Genomic DNA, 12,368 nt, shown 5'->3' on the forward strand with positions numbered 1-12,368 from the left:
CAAGTACTATGAAATGCTGCGAATGGGGCTTTCCAATTGGCACCTTTTGTATAGGTCAATTGGTTAGAGCGTTTTCAAGAAGGGTGGCCATGTGTGTTGAGAAGCATGGGATCAATGGATCACATTCTCTGGAGGCACATGGACTACGGGAGATTAACTGTTAGCAGCAGCAAGCCGAGGATGTTTTCGCTTGCATTTACTAACACTGGACATAAATGCAGATGTTGGATTCTGACGGAGCAGGAAATGTATGTCGCAAAATGAAGATTAGCAAAATTACAGTTTAGGAGCAAATGCAGCCAGATATTGTTTGTGCAGTAAAACAACAAATTAAATTGCACACAAAAAAAGATCCCAGAAAACATTGTCTCAGTAACCCAATCAGGTCAAAGATAAACGCATTCTAATATAAAATGTATATAGAAAACAGAAAATAGAATCCTATTCCACATCAAGTTGGCGTGACAAAGGGTCATACTAAAATCCAGTCATATCACATATATCAGGCTTTGTTGTCTTGCAGGGAAAAAGCCCATTTACAATATGAAGCCCATTTGCAGAGAGTGTTAGGAAGGTGCGTCTCAAACCACCCCGGAGAGACAAAAATCTGTGAATTACCTCAGTGACAAAGCAGGAAAATGCTATCTTCACGGTTCTGTATATTTCACTCTTTCCCAAATCTCTGACTTGGAAGCAGCCTCGTCAGGTTTCCCTATCTCTCCTCAGCCAATCTGTCAACAACATTGCCGCACTAGTGCTCAATGCCCCGACTGCACTCAGTGAACCTTTTCATGTGTAAATTGTTTCATCCGAGGGTATTTAAATGAGAAAGAGGTGAAAAAGAAATAAATAATGTCATGGTTATCAAGCGTACTTAATGAGAGCTGGCATGCGCATCTAGTTTAAGGTTTCTAATCATCTTCTATTGAGTAACTGTCATAAAATCGCATGTTGGTGTTATCTTCCCTTTGAGATCAGTAGCAAATGCATTAAGTTAACACCTTTGTATCAGAATTTCTGACAAATCACCTAACCAGGGGTATATTTTGTTCATGACATGTTGCTTAATAAAGCTTTTGGATTTCTGACAAATCAACTAACAAGAGGAATATTTTGTTCCTGACAGGTTGTGTAATATAGTCTGTATTGACAAATATCTGTCAAAGCCTGTAGAGGATAACATTTTGTGTATTGGACAGGTCAAAACATTTGCATTATTGCATGTTTAGTGAACTAAATAATTACCATATTGGTGAACTAATTAGTATTGATGTGAAACATAAACAAGTATAGTGAATACAAATTACCAAACACGTGAGACGTTATTGGATAGCATCTACATTAGTTGCCAGAGAAGGCAGCAGTATTTGAGCAAAAGGCACTAACCAATTGAGAGGTGTATTTTATTTATTTCACCAGCACTTCCAAATCTCTAGCAATCTATGGGCAATCTCATTAATTGAGAGGGTTTATGGGGTGAATATGTATGTATGCATGTATTTAGCTAAATTACTGTTAGGGAAAATGTCTAGTTGTATTTTAGAGGCCAAGAACATGTGGACTGTTGGCCGCACTGCCGCTTCAGGGCAGTTCCCAGTACAAGCAGTAAAACCTCTTCTCTGTCATCACCTTTTCATTCAGTACCTAAAATAGTTCCACTGCCATCATTTCTGTCTGTTGTCTTTGGTAATCTTTTTTATGTTTTATGTTTAACTGATAATTCATTCATTAATTAGAATGCACTTTTTATTTGCACTGGTTGTAACACACAGCTTTTCTAAAATATATGCACTCAATGTCACTCTGGATAGGAGCGTCTGCTAAATAAACGAAATGCAAATGTAATAATCAAACAAAGCAGACATCCTTGTCTTTTCCAAATAACGCGTGTTGATATGCTGACTGACCACTACAGAGTCTGTGCGTGCGTGTGGACTTGAGTGTCTGAGAGCCAGAGAACTGGAGAAGGACACAAATTTGAGATAAACCGGGTGACCGGAAACAAAGAGTGAGGGAGATTGGGTGGAGAGGTGGACAGAGGGACGAGATAGAAAGGCTGAGGGAATTGGTGAATTATGTTAGTAAGGCTTCCCAGGGCTCCCCCCTCAGTCCCAGGAGGAATGCATGATGGGCTCAGTGCTCATTAGATCTGGATTTCATCCCTCCGAGTGGAGAGGAATCAGGCTAGAGACTGCCAGAAATCCACTTACTTTAACTCAGCTGACACCCTTCCACAGACTTATGCTCTCCATCTCTATGTCCTTCTTACGCACACAACCACACACAACCACATACAACCATACACAACTGCACACAACCACACACAAACACACAACCACATACAACCACACACAAACATACAAAATCACACCCAAACCCACACACAAACACACACAACCACACACAAACATACACAACCACACACAACCACACACAAACATACACAACCAAACACAAACATACAGGCATTATTGTCATTCTGTGAAAACAGGTATGTGAGCAGGGCCTCCAGGCATAAGCGACATAGGTGTTCACTTAGGGCCCCCGACCACTAGGGGGCTTCCGACTGCTAGGGAGCCCCCACCGACAGGGGAGAGGGGGTCCCAAATTACATTTTGCTTAGGGCCCCCAAAAGGCTAGAGCCGACACTGCATATGGACCTTATACAGCATTTGCAACAAAACTGAACGGAAATTGTGATGGGAAACACTGCTACCTAGTTTTGAATCATAATAACTTCTATATGTGAATAATGCATGGATCTACATATAGTATCCGTATAGTATATCAGTACAGTGACTCAGTACAATGCATCTATTAAGTGGGGAGATGGCTTGATGTGGCGAGCATCGTCGTGTCAGTCCCTGCGAAGGACCACAGCACGAGAAAAGCCGTAAGATATTTTGGTGACGATAGACCTGTACTGCCCATCACTTTCTGGGGGATAATTTGGATGACCAGGGTCAGAGGGGTCAGCGATAAACTTTCCTGGATGCTTCCTCGATCTTGAGTCAAGTGGGACCTCAATGGAGGTCATTCAGACACAGTCCCAGACCAATCGGCGATCAGGGGGGAAGGACTGACCGGATCAGGATTTACTGAGAAACTTTAAGAAAGGTTCTGTTAACTCACCGCTGCAAGTTGCTCTGGATACGTCTGCTAAATGACTTAAATGGAAATGAATATATCATCAGTATTACCAGGTCAATCGTATAAATGGTGTATTGATTAGATGGATTATGCATTAAATGACCACGCCGGTGTGGTTATTGTGAAGACATGCAGATTTTTTTTGGCTTTTGAAGAAATAGAAAATGCACAGCGTGAGCCCATTTTCAATAGTTATTTAAGGTCTTATTCTGGTAATATGATGAATGATGCGTGGCAATACTGCTTTTTTCCATAATGATCTCATCAGCGGGATTGCAACCAACCAAGGCGGAGCCGCGACACGGTCTGCGGTAAACGAGGAAATGCGTTTTAGTTTGTTTTTTCAAAATGCATCTCCTTAAATTCACAGTGTTGTGACTGGCCACATGTTCTTACTCCCATGAATGTCCTTGGACTGGAACGACTGTACAAATCCAATTGGTTGGAGACACCGCGCGGAGACACCTCTTTCACAAGCCCAAAACCAAATATGGTAATTAACCCCTCTGGGGTGAACTGTAACAGTCACACAGTGACGCTATCTACTGTGACATATCTCTGTGGGATATTCAGCGCCGGGGTAGATTGACCACAAAGATTAAATGAGACCACTCAGAGAAATAATTCAAATGGTTGTTTATTTATCTGCCCTTTTTATAAGAAACCTGTTTCACCAGCTGGGCACCACTTAGTTCCCATTTAATGTCAAAACACGTCATAGAAAATGAACATAGGCCATTGTCTCCTTGGCAGAAAGGCTTGGCCTGCTACGGAATAATGAACTTAGTAATCACCAGTTCTACCCAATTTTGCATACTCCGCATCAACAACTGGTTAGAGCTGATCTAAGCTTCACAAGTCTCTGATTTTGCAGCCCGCTGTCTGAATGTTGTGGGGATGGTGGATTTTGCAACCAGACGTCTGAATGTTGTGGGGATGGTAGATTTTGCAGCCAGACGTCTGAATGTTGTGGGGATGGTAGATTTTGCAGCCATACGTCTGAATGTTGTGGGAATGGTAGATTTTGCAGCCAGATGTCTGAATGTTGTGGGGATGGTAGATTTTGCAGCCCGGCGTCTGAATGTTGTGGGGATGGTAGATTTTGCAGACTGGCATCTGAATGTTGTGGGGATGGTAGATTTCGATGGCTTCTTTGACGTTGCCTTTGGGAACAAGAAAGAAGGGGAGACTAGAATAAATGGTGGGACCCCGGGGTTCCATGCATTCCTGGTGCCCATAGTAATTTAAGTAGGATTCAGAAAAAATCTAATGACTCAACAGTCCTAACATGATAAAGGGACTAATCAATACAAATCATTGACTTAGTTGGACGAGTTTCAATATGTGTCCAGGAAAGCCACGTACAGTATTGAAAGCCTCTTCCTATGTATATGAAAGTTTAATGAACAGAGGTCCAAAAGCATGTTTGAATAAACAGCAATTTGATCACGCGTTGGTGGCTGATAGGGTATTTAGCTCGTAATCCAAAGCCCCTGTTACTACAGTACTGTAGAAAGTAGCAGGGGTTTGACTTCCAGGTCCCTGTGACTACAGTACTGTGGAAAGTAGCAGGGGTTTGACTCCCAGGTCCCTGTGACTGCTGTAGAAAGTAGCAGGGGTTTGAGTCCAGCATTATTTTTACAAATTGAAATGTAGAATTATAACCAACAGCTTGGAATTAGGAATAATATAGAGATATGACTTGCAAACAAACTGGTATATGGCTTCAATGAAGAAAAGTGTGCTTATAATGAGTGTCAGATGTTAGTTTTCCAAGAGACCTTAAGAGGAATGCACCAATTGTAAGTCGCTCTGGATAAGAGCATCTGCTAAATGTAAAATGTAAAATGTACTGAATGGGCTACGCATGCATGTGTATACCTAAATGTGTGATGAACGAAGACTCGTTTTCAAAGAAATAATTACAATGTTGCATTATTTTTTTTTTATTATTCACTTTGTCAAATGTGCCTTATTTGACTTGAATATAAACAATGCCAAGAGGGATTTGAACTCTCCAAAATAAATGCCAAGGAAGACATTGGACTGAACTTGTGGCCATCACTTCTTGGCTTCTCTACACTCACCGAGGATCATGCTATTAATTATTGACAGCATCTAGGGTAAATCGAAGTTATTTGACAAGACTACGAACAGCCCGATATCGTATCTAATGGTAGTAGTAGGCTAGTAACCTAGCAACCACATGGTGAGATTAGCATAGACAATGTAGCGCTTTATCATATCACAGTAAATCAACAATTTTCATGTAGTTTAACTTTGAACTGTTTTCTAATGTTCACAAGTATATGGCCCCCTTGAGAACATGTTCTCTTTTTTAAGTGTACCCTAGTTATATAGATAAAACCCAACACAATAAAATAACAAAAACAGCAATTTTAACAAGCACACAAGACTTCAGAAGCAAGTACATTTCTTAAGCGAAACCTCCAGCAATGCTTTATATTAAGGCTGTTGCTGTAGATCTGTCTTTTCACTGACCTTCAGAAAACAACAACAACAAAGTATCATATGTATTAGCAGCAGATAAGAAAAGTTAGTGAAGACAAGCTGCAATTTGCCTGCACCTTAAAAGAGTTTTTAAAGTAGATGTGCATGCGCAGAACATGGTCTGAAAAAGCACAGAAATGGCATAAGCTTTTGTGAAAGAGATACTAATTCGCCAAAGGTCAGAGACTGGGCCATTGATATAATTATTTAAAGTCAAGGCTGAGCTGATTTTGTAGCACATTCCAAATCCGCGCAGCATGAACAAATTAAAGCATTCTGTCCTTGCTCCAAGGCTACTTTTGTTAAATCTACTTATATTCAACCTTGTGTTCTGGTGTAATGTGTCTTTATTTATTTTTTCATCTGTGCCTGTGATGTAAGATATTCTGGATGTTTCTGAAATAATGCTCTGTAAATAAACAAAAGAGAGAATACAGCTCTCTCTTTATATTCCACATTTTGCTTCTAAACACGATGAGAATTTCTACAGCTGTCAACACAATAAATAAAAGGGCACAATTGAATACAGTATCTAGTTGTTTAAGTGTCATAACTGTCACGAAATCAGATTTAAATTACACCCTCGTTATCTAAAACAGACAACGGTAGCCTGGGCAATTTACTTTTCTACCAGCGGAATAGTAGCACATAAGCGGTCTATCACTCGCCTGAAATCAATGTTCGATTTTTTAATATTGGTTTGATCAGTGGCTGTGCATGTTTCAGCTGACCATGATTCATCTGGTTAGACCATGCTGATTTGTTGGTTTTTCTTTAAAGATCAGGCGTGGAAGTCTGTGTGCTAAGGATTTAATTTTTCCCCTCAATATACTCGTATCTGCAAGGTGTTACTTAATAGTGGAGTTGCCTGAACCAAATTCAGGTCCTTGGATAGCTTGGGATTGTATTTAATGTCACTGAAATAGAGATAATGCATAGAAAAATGAAATCTCTTAAAACTGACACTAGGCTTAGATTCATGAATTTCACAATAGGACAATGGTCACTATAGTGAATAATAAAAAGTAAATAAAAACTAGCAGCATATTTCTCTGGTGTATTAGTCAAAGTCAATGAGTGTTGATTTAGCTGGATATCTAAGATTTGCTGTGTGCCCTTGGTTATCAGGTAGGTGAAGATAAAATCATTAGAAATATCATTTTATGATTGCAAAGGGTGAACAATAGGCTCCTGATAGAGCTGCACTATTTCCCAGACGAAAGCTTTAGACAGTTGTTCAGGAATGGAAATGGATTTCAACAGAATAATTATTTTGTAAAGACATTATATTTGTCGCATTTTCCTATTCTGTCCGTTTTCCATAGTAAATTATCATAGTCCTGAAGAAAAAAAACAATGCTTTATCTAGGCTTGCACATTATCATTAGCCTAGTTTTAAAAGTGTTAGTAACAACATGAATAAAACTTTGAATATTCACAGAAATATTCCCAAATCTGCATCACGTGGCATTAGGGTCCAGATTCGGTTAAGGCAGGTCCCTTGGCTAAAATATCAAGAACCACGGAGATAGATTTTTAAGGACGGCCCTGTAAGGAACTATATTCTAGTAACCTGGGCTGAGGTGAGGAACACCATCGTCTTACTGATCCAGCTTCCAATATCAGATACTAGATAGTTGCCCACATATATTTTTATTGCGATGGATAAACTTGATACTGAAAAGCTTGGGTCCAAGTAGTCAGCAAAGCAGCAAAGTTATTTTAGCTTCTTGATTTACCCACCACCAGGGGCTACATCTCACAGCCTTGACGTGGCGAGAGAATGGGACAACAGATTAGAACCTGTTTGCCAGACTCATGATGGGCAGATAACCACCTGGGTCAACCGACATCCTGTCACCCCAAGGACTTTCCAAAGCTCTCAATGTGCATGAAGCAGAACAGTCGTCAGTGCCACCATCGCCCAAGCCACCGCTCTGTGGGTCCCGGGATGGGAGGTTACTCATTCCCCACCAGGGTTTGGAATTGGATTTTCAGAGACACGATTTATCGCCCTACAGAAGGTGTCTGCGGCTCGTTCTCATTCAACTATTAAGGCCCCTACCCTTACCCCTGGTGAAACTCACACAGGGCCAGGATTGGATAAGTGGCTATGCAGCAGAGCAGGCAGCCAGTTGGAGTCTATGTCTTCATCAGGCACCCCAGCACTGACTGGAGAATCAAAAACTGCACAGGGCCTCAGCTGGTTATGGGAAGTGGTCTCATAGCCTGTCAAACCATCCAATCTCAATTGCAGAGCATGCCCAGTGGGTTGTGTTCCTGAAATCCTCATCAGCTCTCGTAGCTTATTCTTGTATACTGGGTGTCTTTTTCAAGAGAGCTATCACTTCTTAAAGTGCAATTGTTAATGATTTCATCTCCGCATTTTGAATAAACTCAGAAAATACTGTATGTAGGCTTCAACAAAATCGTTGTCTTTGGTCATAGTCTCAATTTCAGAGAATGTACTCTATGTGGCCTAACTACCTAGCCATTCTGATTCTGAAGAATTGTTCAAAACTACTGAGCTTAAACACTTAAGACTCTCAGTGTGAAGACAGCTGCGGGGAAAAACATTCAACAAGCTTGATAAAATAATCACAGAATAATGTGCTAAGTTTGTAAAAGTAATTAAATAGGAGTCAAGTTTGAAATCTTAAGATTGTTTCAAAATCGTTTAAAATATGATGTTCTGATGAGAAAGAAAATTGCAGTGTATTTTTAGCACTTGAAAGACAGGTAAACATGTATTCAGAAGAAAAATCGATTGTTTTCCTGTGATAGTAATTGCAGTCTACTCATCAGGGGAAGCCAATCAAAGGGAGGGTTATTACATTTACAAATTAGAAAAATTATTTTGATAATATGTCTAGGAAATATAATTATGCAGAGCCCAAAACAGAATGCAATCCTGCTGAGTGTAGACATAATAGAATATTCCCCTTTCCTAGTGATTGAACAGTCTTTACAGAAATAGTCACATTACTGTTCCATTATTCAGACGTTTTTATCCTATGCTAAGCCATTAATAAATTCCCAATAAAGCTGTGCTCTGGACTGTTGCTAGCCCCAAGTGTGACCACATGGTTTTGCTGATTATTTTGACTGTGTTGACGAGTAACCCCAAAATATAGATTTATTGAGTATTCTGTGTACACACTACACAAGCCCAAGTGTCAACCACAGATGCATTATTCTGTGTTCCCTGCTAGACATATATCACGTTGATCCATCTCCGGAGTCATTAACAAAATCACTTTAGCACGGTTTTGACAAGCCTCAGTGATTGCCACTAATGAACATAGCACATCACAGATAAATCAAAGCTGAGAAAAAAAGCTATGTTTATGCAGGATGAGTGTGGAACTGGAAGTCTCCTTTCAGAGAAGGTCCTTTGAAGTGCAGAGGCGTATCGGCCAAAACCAGAACATTACGATGAATTAGCTGTTTCCAAACGTGTACAGGTGTGTTCAAAAGTCTTTAATTGTGATGAGAAGAGGAATCAGAAGTCACAATTGCTAAACTCACCGACTGTTGATATCACAAAGCTGAATATTTTATATGCTAATTATTCTCCCATTGTCTCCATTACCAATCCTTTGACATTAAGAATGAACTGACATATATACATTCATCAAAGTCTTATAACTGGTCATCCATGACTTCCTATTTCCCTGGGGTATGAATATAACATGAAACATGACCAACTCATTACAACTACAGTGGGGAGAACAGGTATTTGATACACTACCAATTTTGCAGGTTTTCCTACTTGCAAAGCATGTAGAGGTCTGTGATTTTTATCATAGGTACTTCAACTGTGAGAGATGGAATCTAAAACAAAAATCCAGAAAATCACATTGTATGATTTTTAAATAAAACATTTGCATTTTATTGCATGACATAAGTATTTGATCACCTACAAACCAGTAAGAATTCCGGCTCTCACAGACATGTTAGTTTTGCTTTAAGAAGCCCTATTGTTCTCCACTCATTACCTGTATTACCTGCACCTGTTTGAATTTGTTACCTGTATAAAAGATACCTGTCCACACACTCAATCAAACAGACTCCAACCTCTCCACAATGGCCAAGACCAGAGAGCTGTGTAAGGACATCAGGGATCAAATTGTAGACCTGCACAAGGCTGGGATGGGCTACAGGACAATAGGCAAGCAGCTTGGTGAGAAGGCTGTTGGCGCAATTATTGGCGCAATTATTAGAAAATGGAAGAAGTTCAAGATGATGGTCAATCTCCCTCGGTCTGGGGCTCCATGCAAGATCTCACCTCGTGGGGCATCAATGATCATGAGGAAGATGAGGGATCAGCCCAGAACTACACGGCAGGACCTGGTCAATGACCTGAAGAGAGCTGGGACCACAGTAAAAAAAAAAAAAACATTAGTAACACACTACGCCATCATGCAGGAATTTCTGGCAAGTACTAGCTACATGTGCTACATGTGACAACAATCTCCCGTATTCTTCATATGAATGGGCTATGGGGTCGGGTGGCAAGACGGAAGCCTTTTCTTACAAAGAAAAACATCCAAGCCCAGCTGAAGTTTGCAAAAACAAACATCAAGTCCCCCAAAAGCACATGGGAAAATGTGTTATGGTCTGATGAAACCAAGGTTGAACCTTTTGACCATAATTCCAAAAAGTATGTTTGGCGCTAAAACAACACTGCATATCACCCAAAGAACACCATACCCACAGTGAAGCATGGTGGTGGCACCCATCATGTTTTGGGGCTGTTTTTCTTCAGCTGGAACTGGGGCCTTAGTCAGGGTGGAGGGAATTATGAACAGTTCCAAATACCAGGCAATTTTAGCACAAAACCTTCAGGCATTTGTTAGAAAGCTGAAGATGAAGAGAACGTTCACCTTTCAGCATGACAACGACCCAAAGCAAACATCCAAATCCACAAAAGCATGGCTTCACCAGAAGAAGATTAACGTTTTGGAATGGCCCAGCCAGAGCCCAGACCTGAATCCAATTGATCTGTGGGGTGATGTGAAGAGGGCTATGCACAGGAGCTGTCCTCGGAATCTGACAGATTTGGAGCGCTTTTGAAAAGAAGAGTGTGGAAATATTGCCACACCAAGATGTGCCATGCTAATAGACTCCTACCCAAAAAGACTGAGTGCTGCATTAAAATTAAAAGGTGCTTCAACAAAGTGTTAGTTTAAGGTTGTGCACACTTATGCAACCAGGTTATTGTGAGTTTTTAATGTTTTACATTTTTCCCCCTCAAAGATTTGAGTAGGTTTTTCAATTGAATTGTTCACGTTATAGGTCACATTAAAAGCTGAAAGTTTTTGACATGATTTATCTTTGTCTTATTCTTTTATATCACAAGAACCTGGCATTTTAACAGGGGTGTGTAGACTTTTTATATCCACTGTACACATTAATTTCAGCTTTTTAACAGATAGCCTCACATTCTCTGGCACAACATGTAATTCATGATTGAACCAACGATGGCAAGTTGGCCAGGCCCTGGTTTTGAAAGCAGGCCCAAACCATAATGCGTCCGCCTCCATGCTTGTGACTGGTATGAGGTTATTCTGTTCAAAAGGCATTGTCAAACAACAGCACCATGGCATTGTTTGGCTAACATCAGTCATATCTTGCCTCTACTCTCATAAAGATAATAATCAGTGGAGTGGCACAATGTTTTGTGATTTGAGATTTTCTGATTTCTTAAGTAAAGTGAATATTTGAACTTGAAAAGTCACTATGGTTCCTGGATTTAAGTAAATTCCCTACCAGTTAATTTTATTCAAACCATGCAACACTTTTTAATAGATATATTTGACATTACGTCTCGAAAAGTGTTGTTTTTGGCCTTTCCTCACGTTACTCACATCAATTTCCAAAAATTCTAATTCATTGTATTCATTTTAATATAGACAACCCACAAATGCCACTGGAAAAAATTTAAGCATTTTACATATTTCAAAGAAAATCAAGAAAATTACTTTTTTTAATCAAATATGTATTAGTATAGGATTCCTCAATATCACTGTCTCTCCTGTGTTCCTTGTGATCACATCAATTTCCTAGCCAGAAATTCAGAATGACGGAAGCTTTCCAAATATGGCCACCGTACAAAGCATCCAACGATAAGGGTGGGGCATTTCCTGGGTTCTTTGATATATGACTTAATGTACATATTTATATTTGTGCGTGTCCTTTAGTGCGGTGTTTCTTAATCCTGATCCTCGGGACCCAAATGGGTGCACGTTTTTGATTTTGCCTTAGCACTCACACACCTGTTGCTAATGTTGCCCTACCACTTACAAACTTGATTGATGTAAGCAACCTATAATCAAGCCTTGAGTTTGAATCAGGTGTATGAGTGCTTGGGCAAAAACAGAAACCTGCACCCCTTTGGGTCCCTAGGACCAGGATTAAGAAACACTGCTTTAGTGAATGCTGTTATTCAGAGTAACTTAGAGTAAGTGAATGGATCCTAAGATATCTAGATCGGACAACCACTGTTTGAATGATTTTCATAGTTATTGTGTTTGAGGACTTGTAGAATGCTGGATGTCATTCACTCTCCTGAATCCTGAGGCGAGCTCGAGTGTTTTCACTCGACTGAGTTGAACATTTTCCTCAGCACGTTTCTTGCAATCACGTGTCTTCAATCAATCAATCAAATGTATTTTATAAAGTCCTTTTTACATCAGCAATTGTCC

The sequence above is a fragment of the Esox lucius genome, chromosome 22 (assembly GCF_011004845.1).
Source record: "Esox lucius isolate fEsoLuc1 chromosome 22, fEsoLuc1.pri, whole genome shotgun sequence".
NCBI classification, from domain to species: Eukaryota; Metazoa; Chordata; class Actinopteri; order Esociformes; family Esocidae; genus Esox; species Esox lucius.